This window comes from Scyliorhinus canicula, chromosome 10, assembly GCF_902713615.1.
Source record: "Scyliorhinus canicula chromosome 10, sScyCan1.1, whole genome shotgun sequence".
Taxonomy (NCBI): domain Eukaryota; kingdom Metazoa; phylum Chordata; class Chondrichthyes; order Carcharhiniformes; family Scyliorhinidae; genus Scyliorhinus; species Scyliorhinus canicula.
This window is the reverse complement of record NC_052155.1, coordinates 16,575,870-16,590,769: the sequence shown is the minus strand read 5'-3', so window position 1 is coordinate 16,590,769 and position 14,900 is coordinate 16,575,870. Positions and strand designations below refer to the sequence as shown.

The 14,900-nt window shown below is 46.3% G+C and overlaps 1 protein-coding gene across 2 annotated transcripts in view; it reads right to left on the bottom strand.

Moving 5' to 3' along the window:
• fam210aa (family with sequence similarity 210 member Aa) overlaps window positions 1–475 on the bottom strand; it is a 41,272-nt gene extending 40,797 nt beyond the window's left edge. The window contains exon 1 of one of the 2 annotated variants that reach the window (XM_038808635.1): window positions 334–475. The gene's annotated coding sequence lies outside the window, so the exon portion shown is untranslated. Of the gene's footprint in view, window positions 1–301 lie in introns of both variants that reach the window. The other variant, XM_038808634.1, reaches the window with a different exon arrangement.
• Between the last annotated feature and the right edge of the window lie 14,425 nt (window positions 476–14,900).

Below are 14,900 nucleotides of genomic sequence, written 5' to 3'. Positions count from 1 at the left end.
TTTTCCCCCCCTCCCTCCCCTCCATTCCCCCCCTCCCCATCCATTCCCCCCCTCCCCTCCATTTCCCCCCCCCTCCCCTCCATTTCCCCCCCCCTCCCCTCCATTTCCCCCCCCCTCCCCTCCATTTCCCCCCCCCCCTCCCCTCCCCTCCATTTCCCCCCCCCCCCTCCCCTCCCCTCCATTTTCCCCCCCCCTCCCCTCCATTTCCATTTCCACTCCCCTCCTCTCCTCTCGGCCCTGATGCCGCCGCCGCCGCCTCGCTCGGGCCTGGGTTCCTCCCCAGTCCTGAGAGGACACTAACCTTCCGTCCCGCGTGTCGGTTATCGAACCCACCTCAGTTTGCTGGGGGGAAGCGGACGGTGGGGGGAAGCGGACGGTGGAGTGACGGGACTTTTTATTCCTTTTTCCCCCCCCACCCCCAGCACCGAACCGTCCCCGCTGAAGGCTAGTGCCTTGCCACCGCGCAGGCGTCAGGTTGGATGGTGGGGAATTCTGGGAATTGTTGTACGTCAGCCGCGGTGGGACCTGGCGCCCTGCCCTACGGTACTACAACACCCAGCATGCTCCGCGCCGGGAGCACATGCCTCTCCTACTGACTGGCTCCACGTGTTTACTGGAGCTGACAATGCTGGGCTCACGTCCTTGCAATACTGCTGTTTAAAGGTGGTTTATTAGTGGTACCCCTCTGAGAAGCTACCACTTCACCTCTTTGAACTCGTAATTAGTTCCATGTTTAAATTTAAATAAATAATTAGTTGAATGTGGAAAATGGAAGTGGATCACAGGTAGTCTAACCAAGCAGGGGAAAATGTTTGTCCAGCAAGGTCAAAAGCAGGGAAGCTGTGCTAAACAAAGGCATAATGGAGAAAGGTCACTGTCTGAAATTGTCTTACAGCCGTTGTACAGCAAGGGGCTAGAAACTATATGGCTGGGCTGACCAGAAATATATGTTGTAAATATCAAGAATACTGAAATTGTGATAAGGCGCCTCAAGAGTGTGACATAAAGGAAGAAAAGGTGACTTCTATTGGACACTCTGTAATATTCAATTTGAAACACTTTATTCCCTTGAGCTGTGTGCCTGTTGTGGAATGTGTCAAAAGTATTACAATTGTACTGAGGCACTCGGAATGGAAATCACTTTCAGGAGACAAATTGAATTGTATTGCACTTTCTGTGGCTTTTAAATAGGAACGTTTTATAATGTACTTTTTATAAATTTTATTAAGTGTATTTGAGGGAAAAGTGTACTTGAGGGAAGTTATGTTGAACCCAGTAAGAAGTCTTCCAACACCAGGTTAAAGTCCAACAGGTTTGTTTCAAACACTAGCTTTCGGAGCACTGCTCCTTCCTCAGGTGAGTGAAGAGGTATGTTCCAGAAACATGTATATAGACAAATTCAAAGATGCCAGACAATGCTTAGAATGCGAGCATTTGCAGGTAATTGAATCTTTACAGATCCAGAGATAGGGGTACTCCCAGGTTAAAGAGGTGTGAATTGTCTCAAACCAGGACAGTTGGTAGGATTTCGCAAGCTCAGGCCAGATGGTGGGGGATGAATGTAATGCGACATGAATCTCAGGTCCCAGTTGAGGCCGCACTCATGTGTGCGGAACTTGGCTATAAGTTTCTGCTCAGCGATTCTGCGTTGTCGCGCGTCCTGAGAACGCTTACCTGGAGATCAGAGACTGAATGCCCTTGACTGCTGAAGTGTTCCCCGACTGGAAGGGAACATTCTTGCCTGGTGATTGTCGCACGATGTCGGTTCATTAGTTGTTGCAGCGTCTGCATGGTCTCGCCAATGTACCACGCTTCGGAGCATCCTTTCCTGCAGCGTATGAGGTAGACAAATTAGCCGAGTTGCACGAGTATGTACCGCGTACCTTGTGGGTGGTGCTCTCACGTGTAATGGTGGTATCCATGTCGATGATCTGGCACATCTTGCAGAGATTGCCATGGCAGGGTTCTGTGGTGTTGTGGTCTCTGTTCTGAAGGCTGGGTAGTTTGCTGCAAACAATGGTTTGTTTGAGATTGCGTGGTTGTTTGAAGGTGTAGCCACCTGGGGTGGCCACTGCCCAACACAAAATGGAAGATTACAAGGAATGCAGGGAAAATGGACATGTTGCAAAAGCAAGCAGCTTGCAAAAGCACTTGTGTATTCTTACTGCTGCAGAAACCAGACAGCACTGTGAAAGAAAACAAGTTAGCATACTAATGAGGCGATACCGGGCAATTCCCAGGTACGATGGAAACAAGTAAACTCAAATCGATACATTGAATAGAAGGCCAGACTTCTCGGCGCCAAGGGAAGTCCAAAACAATAAGTCCCAAGAACCGCCCAGTGATCGAGGGACTGCCCCATTATTGGGAAATTCAAATCAATCGATTGGGAAGAGACCCAATCGATTGCGAGTGTATAGAGGGTCCGCCCAGGTGGGCGCGAGACCCTAGGAGAGGTATAAGACAGAGACCCTGACCCCAGCTCTCTCTCTCAGCCAGACTCCTCTTGACCAGTTCCTCGTAGCCAGCGCTCTCCTTGACCACTGTTGCAGCAGAAGACCTTGAGAAGAGGAGGCTTGGTCAGCAGCCGCCACCAAGTAAGTGTCACACAACGCACGCTACGAGAGTAGACACTCCTGACCCCTTTAGTCCACACCGACTGGAAGCCTGCGGATCCAGGACAAAGCTAGAGGCCGTTGTTCCCTGATCTGGCAGTTCCCTTATTCCAGATAAGTATTGGCCTGTTAGTGGTAGGATTAGCCTAGTCTTATAGTTTTATATGCATGATTAGTAGATTACTGTATTATAATAAACGTGTCTTGTTTGAACTTACTAACTGGTGTATGGAGTTATTGGTCTGAACTTGAACTTGAAACTTGTGGCGGTATCTTAACGATACCTAGCGACTCTAGAGCTAAGGAACGAAACAGAGCCAAATTGAGTGTAAAGCACACTCACCCAGAACGAGCAACAAAGGCAAGTAGTGGGGGTGTGGGGGATGACCTTGGCAAGATGTTCATCTTCATCGATGATGTGTTGAAGGCTGCGAAGAAGATGTTGTAGTTTCTCCACTCTGGGAAAGTACTGGACGACGAAGGGTACTCTGTCAGTTGAAATGAAATGAAAATGAAAATCGCTTATTGTCATAAGTAGGCTTCAATGAAGTTACTGTGAAAAGCCCCTAGTCGCCACATTCCGGCGCCTATCCGGGGAGGCGGGTACAGGAATCGAACCGTGCTGCTGGCCTGCTTGGTCTGCTTTAAAAGCCAGCGATTTAGCCCAGTGAGCTAAACCAGCCCCGTGTTTGTCTTCTGAGGAGGTCGGCTGCTCCTATTGAACCAGCAGCTTCTAATGTTCAAAACAGTTGCAGACTGGCACATTCCAAGGTCCAGGTCTATGTGCTGAGGGAGACACCGAAGGTTGGTGCAGCGTGACAAAGGCCCAGAGAAAGACCACTGCTAGCGGCGGTCCCACCCCAGTACCTGGGGGTGGAAACTGTAGCCATCTAGAATGGCCACTTGCAACCAGGAACAGGGAAGGTCGCATAGCGGGAAAAATGGACAATGCGAGATTCAGGCAGGCTCAGCAGCTGAATGTATATTTGCGAGTGAGGAATCCAGACAGCATTGAAACCCCCAACCGATTAGCATTTGATGGCCCATCTCCGTCAGACAAAGGACTGATACTTGAGCGACCGATACAATCCCAGACATTTCGGCGCCACTCCCTGTACTCGGGAAGCGTAAACAACAGGGTCAATGACCGCTTGCGACACGCCCAGCCATCAAGGCACCCACCCCTTTATTGGTTCGAATCGAACATAGTGATCAGGGGTTACCCAATTAGTGGGGTCCAAACTGAAGGACTGCCCAAAAGTGTGCGAAAACCCCCAAGAATAAAAAGAGAGTCCACCATGTGTTCAGCCTCTCTTGGATCTGGTGCGCCAGCAACGTCCACTTCCAAGTGCAGCACCACTAGAAGCAAGTTCAAGTTCAATGCTCGCTACCAGACGGATGAGCCTAACTGAGCAGCAGTTACTTCTACATTCCCGATAGATCCAGAATTGAACAATGACCACTGTTCCTCTGACCTAAGCCGGGTGCCTGAAGTTCAGTACAGGTTATCATAGTCGATAGGTGTAGTTTAACTAGTAGTGTGTATGTTGCATGATTAATTGTGTGTGTAAATAAAGTACCCTTGAACTAACTAACTGGTGTTTGGCTCTTTGATCGATAGCCGGTTGAACCTTGTGGTGGTATCATTTGATACCTGGTGACTCTGAGCATTAGGATATTGATATCCAAAGGAAGGAGGGCAACCTCACTGACTGCCATATTTATAGTAGGTAAAAAAGGCAACAAAACAATGCCATAACATTGTAGAAGGAATAGATCTGTTTTTCACTTTACGTAATGCAAACTTTGAGGTGCTTTAATTTATTCTGTGAATAAAGTACATTTTTGTTCAAAACAAAATTATAAACTTGCAGTCACGTGACCCTGCTTCTACCTCCGTTCTTCTGCTTCTGAAGCTCTGTTCCTTTTTTACCTCTAGATTGAATGAGTCCAACACACCCCTGGTTGGCTTCCCATATTCTATCCTCTGTAAACTGGAGCTCATCCAAAACTCTGCTGACTGAGTCCTGACTCGCACCAAATGCTGTTCACCCATCACCCATGCGCTTGCTGACCCAGATTGGTTCTTGGTCAGTTTTAGTAACTTGAAGAAGAAGGTGAAAATTGAACATTGATTTATTTTAACTCTTTTCAAAGTTCTGCGTAAAGCAGCATCTCGCTCCCAGTGCAATCCTTGCTGGGACGACTCGTCTGTCTAGGCCTTGCTTTGGGCCAACTTTTATACCAGTACGTAACGAGCCCCAGGTGTCCTCCGTTACCTATCTGTGAGGCTCATACTCCACAGAGAGATCAATGATGGTTTCCTCGTGATCCTGGTGCGGGTTATGACAGTGAAGAAATACCTTAGGTTTAAAATTTGTGTCTTTGTTATCGTTCCATGCCCTGCCGCTCCCTGTCCAGCCACCCCACAGCAGTCCAAGATCTCTGTGCTTCTCCAATTCAGCCACTTGAGCAACTCCAATTTTAATAACTCATCCATCAACGGCGGCTTAGCTGCCAAGGCCCTAAGCTTTAAAATTCCTCTCCTAAATCTCTCTACCTCTCTCTCCTCCTGTAAGACACTCCTTAAAACCAACCTCTTTCACTAAGCTTCTGCTTACCTGCCCTGATATCCTCTGAGGCTAGGTGTCAATAACACTCCGAGGAAGCACATTGGGACTTTTTAATTATGTTGAAGGTGCTGTATGAACGCAAGTTATTTCTTTTTAAAATTTAAAGTACCCAATTTTTTTTTCCCAATTAAGGGGAAATTTAACATGGTCGATCCACCTGCCGTGCACATCTTTGGGTTCTGAGGGTGAAACCCACACAAACATGGGGAGAATGTGCAAACTCCACACGGACAGTGACCCAGAGCCAGGATCGAACCCGGGTCCTCAGAGCCGTGAGGCAGCAGTGCTAAACACTGCGCCACCGTGTCACCCCGAGTGCAAGTTATTTTTATCTGTGGACCATCTAATACAAATTTTCTATATATTTTCTTTGTTTCCTATATTACAACAGTGACTCCACTTCAAATGTTCTTCACTGGGTGTAAAGTGCTTTAGGAACTCTAGTGGCCATGAAAAGTATTATGCAAATGCAAAACTTTCTTTTTCATTCTCCAGTTAATTTATGAAGAATGAGTCTGACTGAGATGAAATATCTCCATAAGGTTTTGTATAGGCATCTACCGTAGGGATTTAAAGGAAGATTTAATCAGCTTAAATTCTATAGCTAATTGTTAAGTAGGCTTAATTGAATTATTCCTGATAAGCTAATTGAACGAACAATTATTTTATCTGCTTAGATTTTAAAGCTGAATTCTAGACTCCCCGGGCAAAAGGCATATTTGATTTGTTGCTAGACGATAACTTCAAATGTTTTATCAATATGAAGTGCCATGTGATTATACATCACGTGAACTGATTGTGCATCATACGGGAAATTGTCTCTCCATGGCCATTGCAAAATCTTGGCATAAGTGTTTCAGCAAGATTCTTGTATAACACATGAAGTGACCTTCTTGCTGGTTGGGGTTCGAGTTATTCTGGATCCAGCTTGGCTGCACCGGGGTAGTACTTTCACATCAGAAATGAAAGTTGCCAAATACTTGTGAGAAACAGATTATTTTGAGTTAGACCCAAGCTTTAATACCATCAAAATAAATTTGCTGAAGGCTCTGTTGAATTGCTGTTGCAAGAGAAACTGTAACAGGAAACACCTTAAACTCATTTTTTCCCATTGGCAGCAGGGTGGCGCAGTGGTTAGCACTGCTGCCTCACGGCTGGGGACCTGGGTTCAAATCCCGTCCCGGGTCTCTGTTCGTGTGGAGTTTGCACATTCTTCCTGTCTCACCCCCACAACCCAAAGATGTGCAGTATAGGTGGATTGGCCATGCTAAATTGGCCCTTAATTGGGAAAAAAAAGAATTGGGTACTCTAAATTTGTAAAAAAAAATATAATTTTTTTCCAATCTGAGGATTTAAGCCATTTTAATACTTGTGATCACATGAAATATGAAAAGTGGACGAATGCTCCACATCCCTCGAATTTACTTTTGGCAATGTGCTGTAAGGATATTGAAGTATTGTTCCCTCAGACATACTTGAAGTTTTAAGATTCTTCACTGGAATACATTTTCTCTGCCACTTTTCTATAAATTGGCATGGCTTAATTTTCAAAAACATTGATTTTGTGCCATACATTTGACCTATTATTACAAATCATTGCCAAAGAAATCGAAGCTTTGGAGATGTAAAGCAGTAAGTTGTTGAAATATGACTTGACCCTGCATTTTTGAGTTCTGCAATCTGATGCTGTCAGTATGGAGGTGTGGTTCTCCTACTGATTTAACAGTCCCAATATTGACTCTGTCGAAAATTCCATGTTCAACACATTGTAATAGTGCTGGGCAGGATATAGATGTATTGGTGCTATGTCTTTTCGTCCGACGTCATTTCGTCCAACGACACTTCGTCCACGTCTTTTGGTCCAACGTCTTTTTGTCCGCCCGTCTTTTGGTCCAACGTCACTTCGTCCAATTATCCAATTACAAATTAACTCCGTATAAAACCATTCAATTGATAAAATGCAAGTACAATACAGCAAGTGAATTTAGTTGCTAAAATGCAAGTAATTGATAAAATGCAAGTAAAATGCAAGTTGAAAAATGCAGTTTAAAAATCTGAAATTGCAGTTAAAAAATCTAAAAGTTTTTTGTCTAAGACTTTTTGTAACTTGACTTTTTGTAACTTGTACCACTCCACTCCACTATTTGATAGACGATGAAGAAATACCTGCTGAATTCATCGTTTACTTCGACTTGACTTACATAGGCATTGTGAGAGGACGTGGTGCCAGACGAAGGAGTGAAACACCTACATTCCCGACAGCTGTATGGAATGTTAATCAGCGTGTTCTACAAGATCTACCGAGAACAAATAATGCTGCTGAGGGGTTTCATTCTGCCATAAAGCGTTCGGCGGGTGGAGCTCATTTGAATATCTGGAGGTTAATCAAAACTCTGAAGGAAGAGGAAGGGTTCATAATAGGCAAAAAGGCTCAAATTCTTCGGGGAGATCAGTCGACTTCATGTACGCGATATAAGAAAATAACTGAACGCCTCAAAAGATTGGCCGTTGAATATGATTCTACAACAAAAATTGATTTCTTTAGGAATGTTGCTTACAATTTACATCAATTTTAAGTAATTTCGGGAATTTGAAGTAATTAGTAAACTTTTAGATTTTTTAACTGCATTTTTAGATTTTAAAACTGCATTTTTCAACTTGCATTTTACTTGCATTTTATCAATTACTTGCATTTTAGCAACTAAATTCACTTGCTGTATTGTACTTGCATTTTATCAATTAAATGGTTTTATACGGAGTTAATTTGTAATTGGATAATTGGACGAAGTGACGTTGGACCAAAAGACGGGCGGACAAAAAGACGTTGGACCAAAAGACGTGGACAAAGTGTCGTTGGACGAAGTGACGTCGGACGAAAAGACGCGACACGGATGTATTTCCTACCAGTAAGAGCCACGCACACAGTGAGGCCCAGAGAATACTTGGAATCAGGAGACTATAAAACATAGGAGCAGAACTAGGCCACTCGGCCCATCGAGTCTGCTTCGCCATTTAATGAGATCATGGCTGATCTGATATTATATTAGAAGCCATAAAAAGGAGTCATATAAAGTTGCTAGAAAAGGTAGTATGTCTGAGTATTGGGAGAAGTTAAATATTTAGGAGGGCCAAGAGATAGATTCAGAGGGGAAAAATAGAGTCTGAAAATAAACTTGCAAGTAACTTAAAAGAGGATTGTAAAAGTATATAAAAAGAAAAAGATTAGTGAAGGTAAATGCCCCCTACATTCCAAAACGGGAAAAATTATTATAGAGAACAAGGAAATGGCAGAGCAATTGAACAACTACTTTAATTCTGTCTTCATTATTATGATCCCAGACTAGACCCCAACAGAGGCTAGGATACTGGGCAGAAATCACAATATTTGACCTTACTTTTGTAAGACTGTGTGGAAAGGATACCTAGCTCCAGGAGTGATTTCACAAAGAAATAGGGATATGTATTTTAAAACAGAGTTTATTCCTAAAAAAGTATTGAAATATCTTTAACATCACACCAGAAAATAGCCCTTACAAAATACCACTCAACACAGTGAATAAAACACCCTTAACTGCTATCTTTACTCCCACTCAAACAACAACAAAAAAAATCTCAGTTCTCAATCCACTTTATTATGATCCCTGACCAGACCCCAACATTGACTAGGACACTAGACCAAAATCCCAATATTTTGTTTATTTTAAGACTGTGCAGAAAGAATGATTCACTCCAGGAGTAATTGCATGAAAAAATAGGGCTTTTTATTTCTAAAACAAAACTTTATTATGAATACAATATTACATTTTTAACTTTACACCTGAAAAGAACAACATGCATTTACCCCTCAACACAACTATTCAATTTCCCATTAAACAACAAGAAAATAAACATACAGCTCATAAACCAGCTTGAAATTAGCAGGATATGGAGTAATACTTTCTTTATAAAACAGATTTGTCTCTGGTTGGAACCCCTCCAGGCTCTTGCTGGCTATTTTCAAATAGCTGCTTCAATTAGTTTGCTTCAGTCACGTCCTTGTTTTCAGACAAGACTGCTCCACTTTAAAATATGAATACTCTTTCTTTCTTTTAAGTATGCTACTTGGAAAGAATTGTGGACTCAGAGTCAGGCAGCTCAAAAATCAGCTCCTCTCTCTCTCTCTCTCTAAGCATCTCCAAGCTATCTGCCCCTCTGCCTTTCTGAGTTCCACTGAGCAATCTCCCAAAGCTAAAAAAAAATCTCTGCCAGCTGCAAAAGCACATTAACTCCCCAGGTATCGCCCCAGTCAAACCACTAGGCATTAGCTCAGACTGGAAAACTACGGGCGCGATTCTCCCAGAGAGGGAGAAATCGTAAGGCTGGCGTCAAATCCGGGCGGGTTTGACGCCAGCCTCCCCCTCCCCGACTGGGAACCGATTCTGGTCCCCGGTCGGGGCTAGCATGCCGCCGCCGTAAACTCCGGCATCGCGGGCTTAACGAATTTCGTTAAGCCCGTTTGCCAGAGTTTGCGCCGGCTGACGCGTCACATGACGTCAGCCGCGCATGCGCGGATTGGAAGACTCCAACCCGCGCATGCGCGGATGACGTCATCGCGCATTTGCGTGAAACCCACGCATGCGCGGGCCGGGATGCCCCTCAGCCGCCCCGCGAAGTGATACAGCGGGGCGGCGGAAGGACAAAGAGTGCGCGGGTATCGGACCCGCTGCCCGCGATCGGTGCCCACCGATCGCGGGCCCATGGCACCCTTGGCACGGCCGTGGTACTGCCGTGCCAATCGGTGCCATGGTTTTAAAAATTGGTACTTTACGGCCGTTTTTACGAACGGCCAGACCAGGTGTGTTTGCCGTTCGTAAAAACAGCCGTAAAGGGCTTGGAACTCGGCCCATCGGCCAGCTGAGAATCGCTGCTGGCCGTAAAAAAACGGCGGCAGCGATTCGTATCGGGAGTCGGGCGTGGGGGGGGGGGGAGAGAATAGCAGGAGGGCGTCAGACTAGCGTGGCCGTAAAATTTTACGAACCCCTCTATTCCCCGCACCGTCGTGAGTGCGGAGAATTGCGCCCACATTATTTCATCAATTGTACCTGCTAGCTGCTAAAAGCACCCAGGTCCTGCAGACAGAATTATCCTTAAACAATCACATTCTGATCCCGGGCTTTTAACCCTTAAATACATTTATAATCAAATTTTCCAAACATCTTCCAATCATCACTACTTAAATACAATTAGCACATGGGAATACCTGCTGTACACAGATACTCGTTGAGAAAGGGAGATCTTGTGCCACTGCTTTAAATAAAACAACAATCTTTATTAGTGTCTCAAGTAGGCTTACATGAACACTGCAATGAAGAAGACCTGAATCCTGTCAGAACCATACAGAAACTCTGGCTGTATTTCTTCAAAAGCTGTTTCAGCTGGTTACCTTTCCAACCATACTGCTCTTCTGTCTGCAGTCATATCTTTTAACTGATCTGCAGAGAGCAAAATATTGACTTCTGTTCACAGCTTCATCTAACTCACAACTGAACTTTTATGCAAAATGTCTGATTCCTTGGCTCCACCCAATAACGACATCATCTTACCAAGCTAAAATCTAAGTAACTCCACAGGGAATCCCCCTTAATCCAAACAAAACTGCATTAGCTCATGTTTTTTACGATGGCTTAATTGCACTCCTGGCTCCCAAAAACCTTTGTTGTCTTTCAAACTAGGATTTCTTTCAAAACATTTTAAAAATATATAAATTTAGAGTATCCAATTCATTTTTTCCAATTAAGGGGCAATTTAGCGTTTTCAATCCACCTACCTCGCACATCTTTGGGTTGTGGGGGCGAAACCCACGCAAACACGGGGAGAATGTGCAAACTCCACATGGACGGTGATCCAGAGCCGGGATTGAACCTGGGACCTCAGCACCGTGAGACTGCAGTGCTACCACTGCGCCACTGTGCTGCCCTAGATTTCTTTCAAAACATGACTGCAGCAGTCACACACACTAACTCAGGCTTTTAACTGCACCAAATCCCTATAATACAATACATCTGAAATTCCTACATGCATCACATCACAAAAGAAGGCACAAATAACCTCCCAGAAATATGAAGAAATTGAGGGTCCAGTGAAATTGGTACTACTAGAAAAATAGTTGGGACCGAAAGCCAATAAATCCCAGGCCCTGATAATCTACATCCCAGGGCACGAAAGGAGGTGGGCATGGAAATAGTTGATCCGCGGCTGTAATATTCCCAAATCCTGTAGATTCTGAAATAATCGCAGGAGGGTGGCAAAACACCCCCGCTATTTAAAAAATGAGGGAGGGGCAAAACAGGGAATTACAGACCTAATGTCGGTAGCAGGGAAAATGCTATTTGTAAAGGATGCAATAAAATGACACTTGGAAAATATCAACGGGATTAGACAAATTCAACATGGATTTATGAAAGGGAAATCATATTTGACAAACCGACTGGAGTTTTTTCAGGCTGTAACTAGTAGCATACTAGTGAACCAGTGGATGAGGTGTGTTTGGATATTCAGAAAGCTTTCGATAAAGTCCCACATAAGAGGTTATTGTGCTAAAATTAAAGGAAATGGGATTAGGTGTAATGTACTGGCATGGGTAGAGGATTGATTAGCAGGCAGGAAACACGGAGGAGGGAAAAATGGTTCTTTTTTAGAAGTTGGAGGCAGTAACTAGTGGGGTCCCGCAGGGATCAGTGCTTGGGCTCCAGCTAATCACAGTATACATCAGTGATTTGGATGAGGGAACCAAAAGTAATATTTCCAAGTTTGCTGATGACACACAAAACTCGGTGGGAAGGTGAGCGATGAGGAAGATGTTAAGAGACATCAAGGTACTTTAGCCTAGCCGAGTGAGTGGACAAATATGTGGCAGACACAGTGTAACATGGATATATGCGAAGTTATCCTCTTCAGATGGAGAAATAGAATGGCAGAGTATCAGTATAGGGCGGCATGGTAGCACAGTGGTTAGCACAATGACACAGTGGTTAGCACTATTGCTTCACTGCGTCAGGGTCCCAGGTTCGATTCCCGGCTTGGGTCACTGTCTGTGTGGAGTCTGCATGTTCTCCCATGTCTGCGTGGGTTTCCTCCGGGTGCTCCAGTTTCCTCCCACAGTCCAAAGACGTGCAGGTTAGATGAATTGGTCATTCTGAATTCTCCTTCAGGAGGGGCAGAGCATGGAGTGCCATTTAAACATCCCAACACAGATTCCGCTACCTGGGGATCCAAATCGCTCATGACTGGATCCATAAACGGAACCTGACCAGCCTGATGGAGGAAGTAAAAAAGGACCTGCAAAGATGGAATCCACTCCCACTCTCCCTGGCAGGGAGGATGCAGATGATCAAAATGAACGTACTGCCCAGGTTCCTCTTCTGGTTTAGATCCATCCCGATCTACATCCCCAAGGCCTTTTTCAACTCATTAGAAAAATTGATCATGGCATTAGTCAGGGGTGGGGGAAAAACACGAGGATCCCAAAATGAATACAGCAGAGAACGGGATCCATGGGGCTCCTCACCTTCCCAAACCGGCAATATTATCACTGAACAGCAACCGCGGAGAGGACAAATCCAGCCTAGCCAATTACCACCCTATCAGGCTCCTCTCTATCATCAGCAAAGTGATGGAAGGAGTAATCAACAGTGCTGTCGAGTACGGCGACGCTGAAGATTTGGGGGCAATGGAGGCGGCACAGGGGGGAGACGGGGGCCTCAGTCTGGTCCCCGATACGGAATAACCATAGGTTTGCCCCGGGTAGGATAGATGGTGGGTTCCGAAGCTGGCACCGGGCGGGAATTAGAAGGCTGGGGATCTATTCATTGACGGGACATTTGCCAGCTTAAAGGCACTAGAAGAGAAATTTGGGTTACCCCCGGGAAATGCCTTCAGGTACATGCAGGTTCGGGCGTTTGTCAGGAAGCAGGTGGGAGAATTTCCGTTGCTGCCTGCCCGAAGGATACAGGACAGGGTGATTTTGGCTGTGTGGGTCGGAGAGGGTAAAATCTCGGAGATATACCAGAAGCTGCAGGAGGTGGAGGAAGCCTCGGTGGAGGAGTTGAAGGGCAAATGGGAGGATGAGCTGGGTGAGGAGCTGGATCAGGGCCTGTGGGCTGATGCCCTGGGCAGGGTCAATTCCTCCTCATCTTGCGCCAGGCTCAGCCTGATCCAGTTTAAAGTGGTGCACAGGGTGCATATGACAGGGGCGAGGATGAGTAAGTTTTTTGGGGTGGAGGACAGGTATGTGAGGTCTTCGGGGAGCCCAGCAAATCACGCCCATATGTTATGGGCGCGCCCGGCGCTTGCGGAGTTTTGAAAAACTTTGAATAAATACATTTAAAAAAGAACAGTGCTGTCAAGCGACACTTACTCAGCAATAAGGGCAGCACGGTATCGTAGTGGTCAGCACAGTTGCTTCACAGCTCCAGGGTCCCAGGTTCGATTCCCGGCTGGGTCAGTGTCTGTGTGGAGCTCTTTTGGAGCCTCACTACTTTAGTTCATGTGTGCTGTTCGTTTGTTTTTTTAAATTATTATTATTTTGTGAGTTGTGAGACCTGCACTTTTATATTCATGTGCAGGAATAAGCCAGCATCTGCCTTAGCATGATGCTGAATGTGAAAAGAACAGAGCAAAAGAACATAAAGTAAATAATGGATAAAACAAAAGAAGGGAATGCTGCTAAAACAATGAGTGGAGCACAACCCAAAAGGAACAAGAAAGGAAACAGAAACTTATCTAAAACCCGTCAAATTAGAGTGTGAAAATCGGGGGCAATAAGGCAATCCAAACCCTGCGGTGCCCACCGAGCACGGAAATCTTCGAGTGTGCCCGCGGACAGCGCATGCTCCTGCTCCAGGGACACCCGGCAGCGAACGAGGCCGCGGAAGAGGGGCAGACAGTCGGGCTGGACGACCCCCTCGCTCGCCCGCTGCCTGGACCTATAAATGACTAGTTTGGCCAGGCCCAGGAGCAGGTTCACGAGGAGGTCCTCCACCTTCCCCGCCCCCTCCGCACCGGCCCAGGAGCAGGTTCACGAGGAGGTCCTCCGCCTTCCCTGCCCCCCCGTCCGCACCGGATGCCCATAGATCAGGAGCGTGGGGCTGAAGTGCAAACAAAACCTCAACAACAACGTCGTCAAGAAATCAAAGAGGGAGTGCAGCCGAGGACAGACAACATAAATGTGCTCCACGGTCTCCACCAGGCGGCAAAAGGAGCAGGTCTCTGGCAGAGCCGCGAAGTGTTGAATTCGACGGTTGCACGGCACTGCCATGTGCAACACCCTCCACCCCAGGTCCCCAAGTTTTATGGGGAGGACACCTCTATAGAGGGACCCCCAGCAGGGACCTCCGCCACCGACGGCAACGAGGCACGCCAAGGCGTGTCCGGACAGCGGGCGAGGCAAACGAAGTGGAAGGTGTACAGGAAACCCCTCCGCGCAGTGTGAAAAGGCACGGAGGGTATTTCCATGAGGCGGCTGGGGCGGTGGGGTGCCGGCGCCCGTCGGGTGCGCCAGGGCCTGGGATCAATGTGAAATTCCGTCCGAGCAGGGGTCCGCTCAGACAGGATGCCACCGCGCAACCACGCCGCCTCTAGCTCCAGTGTGCCCGCGGGGCCAATCATGGCCATT